Below are 19,332 nucleotides of genomic sequence, written 5' to 3'. Positions count from 1 at the left end.
AGGAACGAAACGCTCCACAACATCCACAGATTTACTGCCAGAACAGCAGCGGGACAGACTCCTCCACAAGTTCCTGATGAACGAATGAATTCTTTCCATCTTCTTGCGTTTTGTAGGTTTTCCTGAAAAAAAAAAAAAAAAAAATTAGAAACATCTCTGACCTCACATTTAACAATGATATAACTTCCATTTTACTGTTAAATTCTTATCTTTAATGTCACAAATCCAAAGTAATGCAAATATTTCCAAGCTATCCGCCTGACGACGCCCTGTTTCTGCATAATACCTGCATTAAATGTCCCTTAGCGGTGACCAACATTTTTTTTCACAATATTAAGTAATAATCATTTTATTTCACGATAATGATTTTTTTGTTATTTTACTTGATCTTTTATTAAAAAGAGAGCATACATTTCCAGGCCTCATTTGGCACAGTTCTGGCAATGGTAAAGGTCATATGAGCCATCATGTCTTAAAATATATTTCACATTTATTTTTTATGAAATATAATATATTTAAATAAACATTGATTTTATTAAATACAGCAATGTCTTATTAAAGACATAACTTAACCGACTCTGTTTACATGAATACTGGTCACAACAGCCATTTTGACACATTTTTGTCAGTATTTGACCATGCAAACAGAAACAGTAAATGTGACCAGACCTTAACTTGTCAAACATTTTAAGCAGTCTCCATTCTGCCTTATTTCAGTCTCACCTGTGGAGCTCTTGATCACATCCTCCATGGCACCCGGAGCAGTCGGGATGTTGGAAGTCTTCACTGGCTCGACGGGAACTTGACCAGGCAGTGGAGGACACATCCACTCTTGGCACATTTCTAATAATATTAATAATCAATGTCAGTGGTCTCACACCAAAAAAATGCAACTTTCTATTTTAAGCAGTCACCATTCTGCCTTATTTCAGTCTCACCTGTCGAGCTCTTGATCACATCCTCCATGGCACCCGGAGCAGTCGGGACGTCTGAAGTCTCGACGGGAACTTGACCAGGCAGTGGAGGACACATCCACTCTTGGAAGCTGTCGGAACTGGACGACGACCCACAATACCGCCGCACCACATCCCTCACGCAGTCGGACAAAGATGGTGTGGACATGATGCCCGGTGGAGAATCTGTGGGAGCATCTCCACTGGATCTGCCTGAGGCTGGAATATACCAGACATTTTTTATAATATTAATAATCAATGTCAGTGGTCTCACACCCAAAAAAATTCAACTTTCTATTTTAAGCAGTCTCCATTCTGCCTTATTTCAGTCTCACCTGTGGAGCTCTTGTTCACATCCTTCATTGCACCCAGAGAAGTCGGGACGTTTGAAGTCTTCACTGGCTCGACGGGAACTTGACCTGGCAGTGGAGGACACATCCACTCTTGGAACATTTCTAATAATATTAATAATCAATGTCAGTGGTTACACCCCAAAAAAAAAAAAAAAAAAAATGCAACTTTCTATTTTCAATGACAAATAATTTATGAAGTTTAATAAAAACCAATTCTGACCTCTGCGAGAGCGTTTGGATGAAGTGGACGGACGTCCATCATCTGGCCTCTGCAACTCTCTCTTCCTCTGAGCCGGACCTGTGGACACAGAAACAAACTCACAAGACATAACGTTAGGTGTTAAATATCCAGGAATAATCTCCTGGCTCGGGCCTGGCATCCTCCTTCAAACTTAAAAAAAAAAAAAAAATACAAATACAATACAATAAAATACAATTCTCCACAGAAATACCCCTCCCAATAAAACAACAACAGAAAAAAAAAACCTCCAAACTCCCTTTAAAATCAGAAAAGAACAATCAAATAGAAGTGTCCTCAGAAATAATATGATAAAACTATAAATAAAACTATGTAAATGATTATATCCTCCGATCTCCTTCTAGAATATAAGTCTCCTCTCTGAAATCCTCCAAACAGGTTCAAAATCGCAAGATCAGCACAGCAAATATTCAGTCTCAACCAGCAGTAAGTGATCTAGCGATCTGTAGATATTTGCAGACAGAATTCATAACACGCCGCAATAACGAATTCAAATCACGCGTCGCTTTAGCAACACAGCATTATTCGAAATACCTGAAGTCGCGCGCGTGAGCAGAGCGCGTGACCGCACATCGAATCTGGAAACAAACTGAATCAGGACTGAATGTTGTAATAATAATGTATCTTAACTGCTTTGCTAAAAATTTGATATGTTAAAGCATGAAATAAGGTACCACGAATCAGTGAATTTGAGTTTGATGTGTGTATATTATTATTATTATATCAGTAATAAAAAAAAATATATATAAAAAAAGTTAATGTTCAAAAAAGTATTTCAGAGACGAATACTAATGTCGTCCACCAGAGGGAGCCACAGAACAGCAAATTAAAAGACTATGAAAATTGTTCAATAACTTATAGTCAAAATAGCATACATTCATTATAGTTTCATAAAGTTGAATAAAGCCCAAGGGTCCGTGTACTTTTTGTTCATTTGATTTCCTGTTTGGAATGGAATAACGAGAAATGAAAACCAGCTTGTTTATTCGTTTTTTAGTTTAGTTTAAAAAACGAAAAATGAGATTTTGGCTCGATTGTTCATTTTTCGTTTGTGGTTTACAAATCGGTTTATGGGCTCGATATTTCATTTGCACACGTGGGCGGCGCTGAAACGCCCCTTTCATCTGATTGGTCAAACCGCTCCGCCTTCAGTAAGCTACGAGCTTTTCTTTCTTTCAGGCAGAATAAGAGTCAGTACGAGTGCGGCACTTTAATGCACTTTAATCAAATAATGTCTGAAACCACCACTCACTGTTAACTACGCACAATATGTGAAGCAGAAATATGTTGCTGGTCACGTAATTCGTGTTGCTGAGACTTGCAAGTGTGACTCCATCTATATGACAGATTATTTTAGCATGATGTATTTCCCATTGATAAATACAGTGCAAATAGTTCAAATATCTCCTTGGATAAAAGGGAAGTGGAAATAAAAATCAATAATAGGCTGAACTGTGCCATGATAATATGTCCGTAATATTAGATGCCCGTAGATGACATACCCATAACTGTTACATTAGAGTTAGGGGATGACACAGTTTGTACAGTATAAAAATCATTATGTCTCAAGTTCCCATTAAACATGAAAACCCAACAACCCAATGGGAATATATCCTTAATGCGTAAAACATCCAGAGGTGGACAGTAAAAAAGTACATTTACTTGAGTACTGTACTTAAGTACACTTTTTGAGTATCTGTAGGCTACTTTACTTTTACTGTACTTGAAACTGATTTTCATTTTCAACGTTGGGTTTGGTCTTCTAAATGCAAATGTTGTCTTTGTTTTGGCTTATAGATAACAGTAAGGCTAACATATTCATACTAAAAGCCAAAAAACATTAAATCCCATTACTGGATCTGTGTTCTAGAAATAAATGTGATGTTGATCAGATTCAGAGGCATAAGGTAGGCCTACTGTAAGTATTACACACAACAATGCAACAATAATAAAACAATGCATTGACATTTACTTTTGATACTTAAGTACTTTTAAAAACGAGTAGGCTACTTCTGTACTTTTACTTAAGTAAAAATCGGTCTTTACAACTTTTACTTGTAACGGAGTAATATTTGACCAGTATATCTGTACTTTCACTCAAGTGAGGAAGTTGTGTACTTTGTCCACCTCTGAAAACATCTGTTCATAATCTGTGATTACACAATTCCAATACAAATAGCACCGGGAGGCGTCTGGAATAACTCTGCACTGATCAATACGCATTTTTAAGCCCGCTAATTTTATAGTAGCCTAGGCTCATATTCAGAATGTCCTTTTCGTATAACGCCAACAACCGCACAAATGGGCTTCCTTTGTGAAATATAGCAGACCACTGTTTTAAATAACAGTTTAAAAAAGGTGGTCTGCTATTTTTCTCAAAGGAAGCTCAGTCAGTCAGTCAGTCAGTCAGTCAGTCAGTCAGTCAGTCAGTCAGTCAGTCAGACAGACAGACAGACAGAGAGACAGACAGATAGATAGATAGATAGATAGATAGATAGATAGATAGATAGATAGATAGATAGATAGATAGATAGATAGATAGATAGATAGATAGATAGATAGATGCGCCTTTGTAAGATATGCGCTCGTCTTCACAAAAACTACATGCAGGGTTTTTAAACATCTCGTGTGGAGAAAATATTGTTTGTTCTGGGCAGTATGGCAAAGCCATGGCAAAAAGCAGGATAACTTGTAGGCTATAGCCTACTTGAAAGGAAAACAAATTTGCCAAGTAAAAACAGTGTTTGTGTTATTTTTTCTCTCTAGTAGGCTACATCTTTAAATATAGAGCTCATGACAAATAAAAGTTCCAGATGGACAAACATTAAATGCAAAAACCAGTGTGAATAACAATATCTTAAAATAAACTAGAGAGTGGATACACAGATATGGCCTGTTTATGAATGAAATTAATGCATTTATTTGTCATTTAAACTGATGCAAACAGGGAAAGAGAGTAGAAAACACTTATTATCCTGTCGCCCCCTCTAGTGGACAGCATTAAGTATTACCGCCTTCATTGCTCAGATAACGCAAGTCAATGGATTTTTTGGGAAAATAAGTCTGACCAGTTAGAAAAGATATAAGCGAGTCAGACCAGTCTTAAGGTCTGAGCTGAATTTGGTGAAGCATTAAAGTTCTAGGCGGAGTCAATTTCTCATAATAATAATAATAATAATAAATAATAATAATAATATTCAAATATGCTGGCTTTCTTAAGCCAACATAATAAAGAAAATTCAGAGAAACATCGACCAATTCAGTATGTAATAAAATTTTATTAGTTTTATAATAAAACTAATAACATTTTAAAGGTATGCCGTGCTCTTCAATTTAAATGATTTTAATTAATCCCAAACCTGGTAATTTTGTCATTATTAATGTACGTTCACTGATTCTAGCTTCTTTCTTTTCTGTCTCTTTCTTTTCATGTGAACTGAGTAGGCTACACATGCTTACATTCATAAATATAAACTTTATTTCTATTCAATTTTCAAAATGATTTATAGCCTACATATAAGCCTACACGCCTACCTGCCTTTTGATGTAAATAAAAGACGAGAGTGGTAAATGTTACGGACATATTATCATGGTACAGTTCAGCCTATTATTGATTTTTATTTCCACTTCCCTTTTATCCAGAGAGACGGAACTATTTGCACTGTATTTATCAATGGGAAATACATCATGCTAAAATAATCTGTCATATACACTCACCTAAAGGATTATTAGGAACACCATACTAATACTGTGTTTGACCCCCTTTCGCCTTCAGAACTGCCTTAATTCTACGTGGCATTGATTCAACAAGGTGCTGAAAGCATTCTTTAGAAATGTTGGCCCATATTGATAGGATAGCATCTTGCAGTTGATGGAGATTTGTGGGATGCACATCCAGGGCACGAAGCTCCCGTTCCACCATATACCAAAGATGCTCTATTGGGTTGAGATCTGGTGACTGTGGGGGCCATTTTAGTACAGTGAACTCATTGTCATGTTCAAGAAACCAATTTGAAATGATTCGAGCTTTGTGACATGGTGCATTATCCTGCTGGAAGTAGCCATCAGAGGATGGGTACATGGTGGTCATAAAGGGATGGACATGGTCAGAAACAATGCTCAGGTAGACCGTGGCATTTAAACGATGCCCAATTGGCACTAAGGGGCCTAATGTGTGCCAAGAAAACATCCCCCACACCATTACACCACCACCACCAGCCTGCACAGTGGTAACAAGGCATGATGGATCCATGTTCTCATTCTGTTTACGCCAAATTCTGACTCTACCATCTGAATGTCTCAACAGAAATCGAGACTCATCAGACCAGGCAATATTTTTCCAGTCTTCAACTGTCCAATTTTGGTGAGCTCGTGCAAATTGTAGCCTCTTTTTCCTATTTGTAGTGGAGATGAGTGGTACCCGGTGGGGTCTTCTGCTGTTGTAGCCCATCCGCCTCAAGGTTGTGCGTGTTGTGGCTTCACAAATGCTTTGCTGCATACCTCGGTTGTAACGAGTGGTTATTTCAGTCAAAGTTGCTCTTCTATCAGCTTGAATCAGTCGGCCCATTCTCCTCTGACCTCTAGCATCAACAAGGCATTTTCGCCCACAGGACTGCCGCATACTGGATGTTTTTCCCTTTTCACACCATTCTTTCTAAACCCTAGAAATGGTTGTGCGTGAAAATCCCAGTAACTGAGCAGATTGTGAAATACTCAGACCGGCCCGTCTGGCACCAACAACCATGCCACGCTCAAAATTGCTTAAATCACCTTTCTTTCCCATTCTGACATTCAGTTTGGAGTTCAGGAGATTGTCTTGACCAGGACCACACCCCTAAATGCATTGAAGCAACTGCCATGTGATTGGTTGATTAGAAAATTGCATTAATGAGAAATTGAACAGGTGTTCCTAATAATCCTTTAGGTGAGTGTAGATGGAGTCACACTTGCAAGTCGCAGCAGCACGAATTACGTGACCAGCAACATATTTCTGCTTCACATATTGTGCGTAGTTAACAGTGAGTGGTGGTTTCAGACATTATTTGATTAAAGTGCATTAAAGTGCCGCACTCGTACTGACTCTTATTCTGCCTGAAAGAAAGAAAAGCTCGTAGCTTACTGAAGGCGGAGCGGTTTGACCAATCAGATGAAAGGGGCGTTTCAGCGCCGCCCACGTGTGCAAATGAAATATTGAACCCATAAACCGATTTGTAAACCACAAACGAAAAATGAAAAATCGAGCCAAAATCTCATTTTTCGTTTTTTAAACTAAACTAAAAAACGAATAAACGAGCTGGTTTTCATTTCTCGTTATTCCATTCCAAACAGGAAATGAAATGATCAAAAAGTACACGGACCCCCAAGAATGAGTTTGCAAAAACTTACAGACCATGAATTTTTTTTATTTTAATGATATTGACAACATATTTGTCAAGTTGCAGACATGAATGTATGTCCAACTGAAGAAGAGGCACTATATTAACTGTCTACTTTTATATAGTAGGCTACATATATTCATACTTCCATAAAGAGACACTTAAAAACTCATATTTTATTTGAAAAGAGACATGTCCATCCATTGTATAACTATATATCATCAGCACAAGCCATTGTGCTTGAACACCGACGATCGCCTCAAGTTAAACTGCATTGTTTCATTTACCTTCTGTGTCATTGCCCACAACGCTTACGTGACAGGACTTTGAAACAGCAAACAGCTAAAACAATAAAAGGCATGACTTACATCGCATCCTTTTTTATAAGCCCACTAAGATCCACTTATCATTTTCAAGAATTTATTTAATTTTTTTATTAAGCTGAATGATTAATACGGCCTAAAATTAACACTCGCCAAACACGAGTAAAAATCAACGTTGGCGAGTATGAAACGGTGTCAATCACCAGTTGGCCAGTAACATTTTTATGAATTCTAACAATGCAGTGTTATGAGAACATGAGCAAACATGACCGACGCTCGGATTGATGGACCAGCGCTGCATCGAAAGTTTAAGGCGTGCCAATTTAAACATGCAAGCGCAAGAACAGTTTGAACTCAATTTGTTATTCGCAAGTGGTTTGGGAAGTTTCTGTGCGCAAAAGCACACGCCCAGAAAGCTGTGACTCAGACAGCGCGCAAATACTGAATTGAGCCGTTTAAAAAAAGTGCGCGTTTCAACGAGTATCCTAGTGAACATAGTCAAGTCAAGTCACCTTTATTTATATACAATACAGATTGTTTCAAAGCAGCTTTACAGTGATAACATGAAAATAATACAACAAAGTTTGTTTTTCGAAGAAAATGGCATCATCGTCCACCTTAAGTAAGGCAGATCAATAATATTGTTGAATATTAAATGTCCCCCAACTAAGCAAGCCATTATAGGTCAGAAGTCAGATTGGATCAGAACATTGAGAATATTTATCCAGTTCCATCTGGTTGAAGATCGGAGTCACGCCGGTATGGAGACGAGTTTGTTGAGGATCGGTGCCGATGAAGCCTTCACAGGGCTGATGAGGCTGACCCTTGAGGAAGGCGTTGTGGTCGTGTCTAGGCGCAGGTCCACCATCTGATCTGGATACGGCCCGGATCTGGCTGACTGCAGTAAACCTCATTAGCGTAGATGCCATTCTTCTTATGATGTAACGAGTACATCAGGTCAGGTCATCATAGTCAGTTAAACAGCTGAGAAAGAAAACACACATGTACAGTATAAGTAGGCTATATTGCATCAGTGCATTAGGTCTTAAAGTGACAGCAGCCTAATAATCCTGCTGCTTTCTCAAAGGACAAAGGGGAAAAAAACTTGACTGAATACCTTTTGTGACTTTAATGAAGATTAATCTGTTTAATTTAGTAATTAATGCAGTGTTATTTTACATTTGATAATTGTGATTAATTTATAATGGCCCTTTTGCAACTTTTCTCTGTATTTATTTCAGATATCTGTCAACAGGAGACTCATTCCGATCAATAGCTTTTAGCTACAGGGTGGGTTACTGCACAGTGGCAAGGGTGGTAAAAGAAGTGTGTGAGGCAATATTGTCTCTCTTGGTCCAGGAATACATGCTTGGTGTCTCACCAAAAGTGGCAGATGCAGTGGTGTGAAGGCCACTTGCATCCTTCACAATTTCCTACGTTATGAGGATGCTGATGCAGAGGAAGGAAGTTGTGCCCCCCTGCCATCAGAGCCACAGTTTGCCATGCAGCCCATCCAGCGAGCTGGCAGCAACAATGCCTCTAGGGAAGCACTGGAAATAAGCCAAAGGTACACCACCTACTTCTCTTCTCCAGCAGGTGAAGTTGCATGGAGGTATTCTGTCATCTAATGCCTCATAATTACTCCCACCACCATCAGGACCACTGCCATCAGTGCCATCCAGGATCACCACCAATAAAAAAAAATTAAAAAGGCTCTTTTAAAGCGTAACTCTCTCCAAAATGCAACCTAGGCTCTTTTTGTTAATCTACCCGAGGCAAACTTTCGTTTAAAAGCATAATTAGAATGGAAACGCCACTTTAAGTTTTACCGTATTTTCGCTTTAGGTTAAAATGCCTTGTGAATGGGAGTGAATGGAGCACTTTTATGATAGCATCAAAGCCCGTCTACGGAAAGCCTGTTCACTCCAACGCCCTATTAAGTCCTATTGGTTGTAGTTCCAATCTGAGTTCCACTGGGGGCGCTCGCCATGAGTGCAAAATGAATGGGAGTCTATGGGGCTAGACGGCTTATGTCCTTTCGATTTCTTACAGGTTGAGTTGTTGTTGCCCATAACACACTAGCATTCTGCTAATGAACGCTGATTGGTCAGTGAAGGACTGATTACGACCAGAGATGCCGCTTGATGGCATCGTGGCATCCGAAGCGGGACCAGAAACAAACAAAACAAAAACTCATCTAGCACGTGTATTTACCTGTGTCAGCTGTGTTGTGTGTTTACCTGTGTCAGCTGTGTTGTGCGTTTACCTGTGTCAGCTGTGTTGTCGATGCCTCGAGAGAAAAGAAAGTGCAGAGCGCGAAAGCACCAAAGTGACTGAAGGATTGCCGTGAAGCAGTATCTCTGGTCGTACGATGTGTATGACGTCATTGACATTTTGAAAGACTTTTTAAAGCAAATAAGTGACTCTAAAAAATCTAACACCAAGCAATGTGTAATTTCTTTGCATCCCCTTTCGAAAACAACATTCAAATTACTAGACAAAAAATTATATTCTGAGAAAAGTGGATTTTGATGTGTATAGCGCCATAGACCTCCATTCATTCTGCACTCGTCCTGTGAGCGCCCTCATATGGAACAAGAGTGGAACTGCAACCGGAAGTTTATTGAGTGGCACTTCTCCCCTCATTAGACTTTCTCTGATAGCATCCAAAATCACTATTTTTAAAACACTAAGGAGGCTCGATACGACATGAAACTTTGCTCAAAGTATCACCAGGGGCTCTACACATGAACTCGAGCATTGAGAACATTGTTTGTGTACACAGAGTTTACTGAAAAGAAAGATTTTGAACAACTCACTGTAGCTGTGTCCACCGGGATTTTGACAGTCAAAAATAGTCGATTTCCGAATGCGAATGAACGGACTCTGAATTTTAGTATTGTTTCTTATATGAGGATCCTTTTTCAAATACAAGGTCAATATTAATTTTCACTAACGAGAAAACAACAAATTGTCCGTGAATTTATATTGAAGTAAGCTTTAGGAGCTTTCCTCCCTGTTACGGAGATTGACTATTTTTGACTGACAAAATGTCGGCGGACGGAAACACAGCGAGTTGTTCAAAATCTTTCTTTTTAGTAAACTCTTTGTAATTCCAGTTTACATCTGGTGTTTTAATCCGTCTCTTTTGTCCACTTCCAACCACTTCTGTCCTGATCTCTTCGAGGGGAAAGTCTATGGGTGGGTAAATGTATGGGGTTTATTCAGATCTTTCAATCTAATGGACAAAATAAGCCCACACAATTTACATATGAACGCGACCGGAGCCGACAGAAAACACAAGCAGAGCATCAGCTTTAGTTTCTGATCTGACAGATGCAAGCCCAGCCGAACTACTGTGAGTGTGTGTTAGAAATCAGGGGTCCGTTCTTCGTACGTCGCTTAATACATCCGCACTGTTTTTCTCCACAGCAGAGCAAGAGCTACACTTATGTTACCTGTTTAAAATGTGCTTCCACTCGATCCAGCCCGATCTCATGAAAGTGTATAGCACGAATTTGATTTCTCATACCATTTATAATCTCTAACCACGACGCTCCGACTTTTAAAAGATCTGCTTCGCACTCCATACTCAGTTGGATAAGCTTTCAGACACCGGTTCACATGGAGGGCTTTCCCCATAGCGTCATCGACACAATGTCTCGTTCCCTGTTCTCAGGAAACATGTTACAGTCGTAACCTGAGACGTTATAGTTATCATCTTTAGATTAATCAAAGACTGAATTTAGTTACCTGAACCTAGATTAATCAAATCTTAACAAAGTGACCTAAACATTTTACTAGTAATCACACGTTTTATGTGTAATTTTACATGTAACGTTACAATAAATCGTATGTATAATTTAATTATTTTCAATTTGAGTTAATACAGGTGGAGCTGGGAAAGGTGTAGTGTTTCTGAAAGCTGTAACTACAACAAATGCTGATAAAGTAATTGAAGGTTGAGCACGCAAGCTCATTGGCTACTCATACAGCAGGAACCAATCAGCTGTGCCCTACAGAGAATGATGGACCAATCAGCCTGTTTCATGACATCACTTTTTATTTGTTTTTGGGGAACTATTCCTATAAGCTTCAAGATTGACCTAAATCTTTCTAATAATACAAAAATAGCATCTTTAACTTAAATAACCAATGGGGGTGTCAGGCAACAAATTGTATTATTATTATTATTACCCACAGACTCTAGTCTCATTTATTGTAGGGTTATGTTTTAGACAGGCTGTGTAAGTTTGCAACCATGTACAGTAGATGGAGATTTTAAACCTTTTTAGGAACTGTACGGTTATCCGGACCACACGTGTGTCTTTTAGTCCCGTATAGTCCGTATAGTCATCCCTGATTGGTCTTAACCCCAGTGACGGGTAGGTTTAGGGGCGGGGTTAGGCCATCGTATGATTGGTCTTAACCCCAGTGAGGGTTAGGTTTAGGGGCGGGGTTAGGGGTAGGCCATCGTATGATTGGTCTTAACCCCAGTGAGGGTTAGGTTTAGGGGCGGGGTTAGGGGTAGGCCATCGTGTGGTCCGGATAACCGTATAGTACCCCTTTTTATTTCGGGAAGCACAAAAATAGGCTTTAGCCTTTTCACTTCAAAGTTTTCTCATAGGTTGAGACTTTTTTAAAGCATTTCTTCTTTTGTATTCATTGAAAGCATTTATTCAAAGGGGACATATATACAGATTGGTCATTTATAAAGCACTATATACATAAAGATGACTTGTCTTGACTTTTAAAACAAAGATGACTTGATGACTTCTTTCCAGTCTTCAGTCTCTCATGTTCTGGCTCAGACGTGGACAGGCTCTGATCTCTAGTGTGACGGCTTGAGTTCCTGTCAGGATGGGGTTGGACTTCAGGCTTCAGGTCAAGTCTCGAGCTCGAGCCCTCCACCGAGGACAGCAAGTATGTTATTTCCTGTCCAATACAAAGATTATATAAGCAAGTCATCTCATGAATGTTTTTTTGTTTTGTTTGTTTATTTAAAAAAAAAAGAAGAAGCTGATTTACACAACAGAATTGAATTTTTTCTTTTGAACAATTGAACAACTGATTCTGTTTATTACCATGAAGCTGCTTTGAAACTATGTGTATTGTTTAAAACGCAATATATATATGTTTGTGTGTATATATATATATATATATATATATATATATATATATATATAATAATCTAAGAGAAAACTATATTTTGTTGTTGTTGGCCTGGCTGATGTTCTTACCTTCAATGCCAGGAAACCAGGTCTGGAGCTTTCTTCTGAACTCAGCCTTCTCTTCTTCAGCGTGTTTAAAGTCAGCTACTAGTGAATTAAATGTGCTTCCTGGGGAGGCAGTGGACATGAGTGCTTCCTCTTGGGACGAGTTGGGCACAGGTACTTCCTTAGGGGACACAGTGGTCACTGATGCTTTAGGTACAGGTATTCCCTGTGGGGACCCGTCTGGCATGGGTGCTCCCGCAGGGGACTGGGCAGGCACAGGCTCTCCCTGCTGGTACCTAGCAGGAGTTGGGGCTCCTTGTGGGGCCTCCACTATTCCCCACTGGCCTGAAGTGAGCCCACACCCGTTCTTCTCAAATTTTGAGCGTAAACGATCCTCTACCTCCATTATTGCCCAACACCTCCCTGCGCGGAGGGCTGTGATGAGCTCATGCTCACCTAAGGGGCTTAAGGGTTCTGTTTCTCTGAAACAGGAGGGCATGGTGGACATGCTCAGTTTGATGGATAAGCATCTTTGATGGCTGTAAGACATGTTGTTCAAAAAAAAGTGTATAACCGAATGGCTGTTCGTGTGCAACAGTGAACTATCTGTGAAAAACTGTGAGAGAAAGAGAGAGGGAAGAGAAGAGATGACTTAAGTACACCCAGGAGCTCCGGAAGCTGGTTGCCTTAGTTTTATAACATTCATTAAATGTATCAATCTCTTTATTTATTATTATTCTTTACAATAAGCGATATGCCCAGTGGCAGTCCATCAGAGGAAGAAAAGGAGACAAAAATGATAAAAAATTAATATAACAACGAAGTTGATGAAGTTAACTTGTGTTGTATTAAAAAAAATTCTGTATTAAAAGTGTTGTTATTATACTTTTATTTTTAAATATACTAAAGTAATTAATTATACAGTGAAATATTTGTTTAAGAACTTCGGAAACTACCTTGACTATTGACAAGTTGTGTTGGTGATCGACGTGATTATAACGCGTATCAAGACTTTATCTAGACTTTAATTATCAGCAAATATATACAAATTATTTGTCTTAGTTTTTATTTGTCAATTTATTATTATATAATTGTATAATTAAGTAGGCTATAATTATCCCCAAAAAATTAATAAATATATACATATATAATATATATATATATATATATATATATAATGTCTTAAATACAAATATTTAGACATTTTATATAGATAATTATAGCCTACTTAACCCTAAAACAGGCAGCGTGACCTGAGAGTCTTTTTTGGGGCATAAGAATTTTTTTCCCCATCAAATCCTTTTTATCATTTATCACAGCCTGGTCTGTCTTGAGTATGCTGGTCACATAATTTGCTTCAAATTTTTTGTGATAAATTAGTCAGCCTGACCTAAATCCAACATGGCTACCGGTGATGCAGGACATTCAGATTTTGAGGAAAGTAAATATATATTAAACTTACTTTTCTTCTGGAAAAATAATAATAATACTGCTAACATTAATTTTGAACATTGTCTTAAGGTGCTGAAGAATAAAATTAATTAATATGTTGTTCATGTTGTTATTTAGCACGTTTTGAAATATATGCGACTCCTGAGTCACGTTGCCTTTTTAGGGTATAAAAAAGGGATTCATTTTGACCATCTTTGTATTTTGAGTTTTTAATTCACTATATTACAATTAAATCCTAATCTAATCATGACAAACTATATATCGTTGGAAAGGTCTAAGACTCCTAAATATATATTTTAGCACTGTTTTTTGTTACAAACTATGTAGGAACAGTAATAGATAAATTTATGACAAGTGCACCTCAAAAAATCTACATCATAACAGGAGTTCTGGCGATTGTCACAAAAAAGTCGACGCACACACTTTTGATAATTGAAACTTTGGTTTTCATGCTAAAAGTTCATAATAAAACAATCTAGTATTTGTCAATAAAAAATGATCAAATAATATTATACTCTATATATATTATCCTCTAAAATATAAAATTATCTTTTTTATCACTTTTTTATTACATCATATTTTAGTAGTTATCATAAATTAGGTATCATTTGAAAGCTTACAAACTCAGAATTCATCCTGTGAAAAACGTTTTGAAATTGGACATTGCGTTACCATAGAAACGGTACTCTAAATTCTATTATCGGGCTCCTCCCCTTTTGGGCGTAATCATGTTTCATAATTTATGATCAAAACCTTTTCTAATCTTGACAAAATATTGTCAGAAAGGTCTGAGTCTCAAGGTTCAATATTTTGTGATAGAAGTGATATTTGGACAGAAGTGTATTAATTTGTTACGGCAGAATGCATACAATTAAATTCAATGGAATGTATGTCACCTGGTGGCTATTTTTGGTATTACGCCTAAACAAAATCTCATGGGAACTTAAAGTTTTGTGATATCAACTTCAAATTTGGAACACAACTTGATTAGATGAGTTCGTAAGCTTTCCAATGATATATAATTTGTCAACATTAGATCAGATAGGCCAGTAACAGTTAACAGATTAATGACTTGGTCCTTACCCTAATCAGGCAACGTGAACTGGGAGTCACAACTCATAAAATCCAAAATATATCAAATATTTCAAAAATTCTTTTGGATATGTTTTACTTAAGTCCAGATGATACAAAAAATGACTCGATCCCCTGGTCAATAAAACAAAATGCATTTGATTATAATTAACATGACAATGTGTACAAAAGTAAAGTAGCCTAAATTCACGTTTATTTTTACGTTTCTGTCAATCTGAGGTCGGTGTCGTTGCCACAACGCGTTGCTATTGGTTGCGTCAAGTTGTGTGTGTCTTTCTTCGGATGAGGGTCTAAAACTCCAGAGTAGTGTGTGTGTGTGTGTGTGTGTGTGTGTGTGTGTGTGTGTGTGTGTGTGGACGGCAGGCGGAACCGTAGCAAAAGTTATGCGTTTTAAAATGAAAATGCACTAGTGTAAACGTAGGTATTCCACATTCTGCCCGGGAACCGATGCTCTCGAGCCAAATATAGTTATTTCAGTGGCCTATGTGGCTCGACGGCAGGAAGGAATAACCAAACAATTTTTAAATGTTTTTTTTCCAATAAAAGTGTCGATTCAATTAAAAATCCACATATCACATATTTTAAAATATGACATAATTCAATGAAGCCTGTTTGTCATGTATAATACACCGACCAATCGTTATCTGGCACAAGTTAAAATTTCATTGGACAATGTGAAGTGGAGCGGTAATTTTCCAGTCATTCATAAATCGTTTGAAAATTCGATGGACAGACGAATTTACATTTATGAAGCGATCTGAATCTGCGTCAATGGATGCTAAAATCAGTGGCGGAGCTAGACTTTTAAAACAGGGCTGGCAAAGGGGTGGCAAGGTATTCTTTTGGGGGGTCAATATACAAAGTGTTCAATTACACTAAAAATAAATTATTTTCCACAAAATGTATATAGATTAAATTGAAGTTGTTTATTTTCCAAAATGTACACAATTATATATGTATTAAGTATACAGCAAAAATAGAACAAGTATTCAAAGTGTTCCTTGGACTAATCAAGTCCAGTAGTAAACAAAAACTGAGGTAAACTTGGACCTGTCAAAACAAGGCAGGACAAGGCAGTTGTACACATTCAAATATGTACCAAAAGAATAATAATAGAACAACAATACAAAAAAACATAGAGCCCTTTAACACTGACTCTAATGATAAACTTCAATAGTTGTACCAGGTATGACCTGCATCTACCCAGTGGTATGACATCACTAAGTTCACAAAAACAAACATTCAGAACAGCATAATTCTGCGGTTCTGGTGAGATGAAGCAAAATGTTTTACAAAGTCCTCCATATTAATGGAATATGCCCTCCTTGACTCAACACTGAGTATGCACAGGTGACTTAATCTATCATCTGCCATTGTTGTCCTGAGGTGGGTTTTTATTAATTTAAGGGCAGAGAAACTTCTTTCGCAGGATGCAGTGCTAACTGGAATCGCAACCGAAATTTTACTAAGCCTAAAAAGTTCATGGAAAACCTCTTCCAAAAACCCCACAAACTCAAGTAGAGAAGCTGGTCTCTCTCCACTTTTCTCCCTTCTTAAAAGAAGCCGTCTCGTTTGATGAAGCTCATGCTTAAGGTCTTCTAAATCTGACTCGAATGTTTTCCCCAAAGCAAGCAGGGGTTCCTCTTTTAAGAATGATGGGCTTTTGGGGTCAAGAGACTGCACTCCTTCCATTATCTCACAGTTAACTAATTACAACTAATTACAAAGCACTGCACAAAACCAGCACCAAAAGTCGCATTAATGGGTATATTATAGCTCATTTATAAAACAATAAGCCGGTCTGTCACAGGCTGAGGGACATTGCGATTTAAGAGACAGATTTTGAGATTGTCTGATTTGAATGTTTTTTTGTTGTTTTTTTTACCACTGATTGATTTGTAAGAATGCCTCATGTGAGCAAGACTCTGAGATTGTAGCTGGTTTTCTACTCTCAGAATATGATGTTGATGATGATGATATTATAATAAAGCTAATAAAAGATTTTACAGGATCCACCTCTTAGTTTCTTCAGCTGTTTTAATTCAGTGATGTATAGAAGCTTGTTTCCGCCACAGAATAAAAGGTAATTGCGCCTTTTTAATCTCACAATTCACATTTCGAAACTCCTTATATCCTGCAATTCAGATTTTTTTCTCATAATTTCTAGCCTTGATTAATTTGGACAAAAATCATCCCTGCACAATGTCCATTGCATTGTGATGGTGGGAGTGGTCCTATGTGTGTATATACAATGCAGTTTTCTCTAAGCGGTTCTCAGAATTGCGTCCTTGGGACGAGGGCACGTTAATATATATATGATGTGCATGGATAAATCATTTATAATAAATTATTTCTTTATTGCAATATTCAATAAAAACAAGAATTGTCCATTTCATGGTGACTTTAATATGTTGTTCAGGCAACACGTGCATACTATGATAGTTCCAATACGCAAACCAGGGAAAGATTGCACAAATCCAGGAAATTATAGACCAATTGCTTTGACATCTAACATCTGTAATATAATGGGGGGAAAAAAGGTAAATGAAAGGTTAATGTATTATGTGGAAAATAATACATATTTTTTCAGTGAGATTTTTAAAATGCATGCTTGGTGCCGCCCCTCGAGCTGGCCGATTTTCATTAGTCGACGCCAGACCATTAATCTTTCAGATTTAGGTCTGGATTTCCAGGCTAGAGTGTAGTGGCATTTTTCTTTGATATAGAGAAAGCATACAACATGATGTAGAGAGAGAAGGGCTGTTAATCAAATTAGGCAAGTTAGGAATTAAAGGTCAAATGTATAGATGGATCAAGGATTTTTTTATTAGGGAGAGCAATAAAAGTTAGAATAGGAAACAGATATTCAGAAAAAAGTTTATGATCGAAAATGGAACTCCACAAGGAAGTATAATGAGTCCTTTATTATTTGCTATAATGATAAATGATGTATTTGAGGATTTGGAGAATGGGCTGGGGTTTTCACTTTTTGCTGATGATGGGGCGATCTGGAAGAGGGGAAGGAACATTGATTTTATTGTAAAAAAATAAATAAATACAGGAGGCTATTACAATAGTTGAAGAATGGTCATATTGATGGGGTTTAAAATTCTCAGTTGACAAGACAAAGATAATGTTTTTTTTACAAGGAAAAAAAATTGGAGGTGAGGTAAATCTAAAATTATATAATAAAGAACTGAAAAGAGTGAAACATTACGTTTTTAGGGTTGTGGTTTGACGAAAGAATTACATGGGCGATGCATATCCAGAAAATATTGGACAAATGTAAGAAAGTGATAAATATAATGAGGTGTTTAGTAGGAAGTGGATGGGGAGCAGATAGAATGGCATAAAAGGCCATATATAGTGGGCTGATTAGATCTGTAATAGATTATGGTTGTGTGGTGTATGGATCAGCAGCAGATACGTCTGTCTCTTAGACAGTATACAGCATCAGGTATTGAGACTATGTACAGGAGCTATAAAAACTACACCAATTATAGCACTACAGTAGAAATGGGGGAAATGTCATCAGAAATGAGAAGGATACAGTTATCACTGAATTATTGGGCCATAGTCAAGGCCATAGTCAAGAGCATCCAACACAAGACAAAGCCCTGTTGGGAAAAAGAGAGGAGGAAAACAAAAAGCTTCGGATGGACAGTCATACAGAAAGCAACAGAACTTAAAGTTAATCAGTTAAAAGTTAGTTCAACTAAACCACTACCAGTAATAAAACCTTGGTTACTTTCAGACGCCACAGTAGATTTTACAAAGAAAAAACAAGAAAAGAAAAGAAAAACAAGAATAAGGAATGTAATTCATGTAATGTGCAGACATATATTAATGAGTACCACAGCTATGTTCAGATCTACACAGATGCATCAAAGGAGTGTAAGATAGGAGTTGCTTTTACTGTTCCAGAGTTTCAGTTATCAATAAGGAAAAGGATCAGTGATGAGTTATCTGTTTATACAGGAGAAATGATTGCACTATTATTAGCAACACAGTGGATAGAGGAGAAAAGACCTTTGAAATCAGTTGTTTGTTCAGACTCAAGTTCATCATTGGCTAGCTTACAATACAGTCATTCGGAAAGTAGACCAGACATTTTAATAGAAATACAGCAAACATTATACAGAATTCAAATGATGGGACTTAAAGTGATATTTTTATGGGTACCCGACTACCCGCACATATTGGTATCCAAGGAAATTAAATGGCAGATGAGGCAGCAAAAGAAGCCATAAAAAACAATTACATTAACTAAAGTGTTAGTATAAGTAAGAATGAAATCAAGAGTATTATT

The sequence above is a fragment of the Leuciscus leuciscus genome (assembly GCF_965113295.1).
Source record: "Leuciscus leuciscus genome assembly, chromosome: 16".
In the NCBI taxonomy this organism is placed as follows: Eukaryota; Metazoa; Chordata; class Actinopteri; order Cypriniformes; family Leuciscidae; genus Leuciscus; species Leuciscus leuciscus.
Note: the sequence above shows the minus strand (reverse complement) of the source record.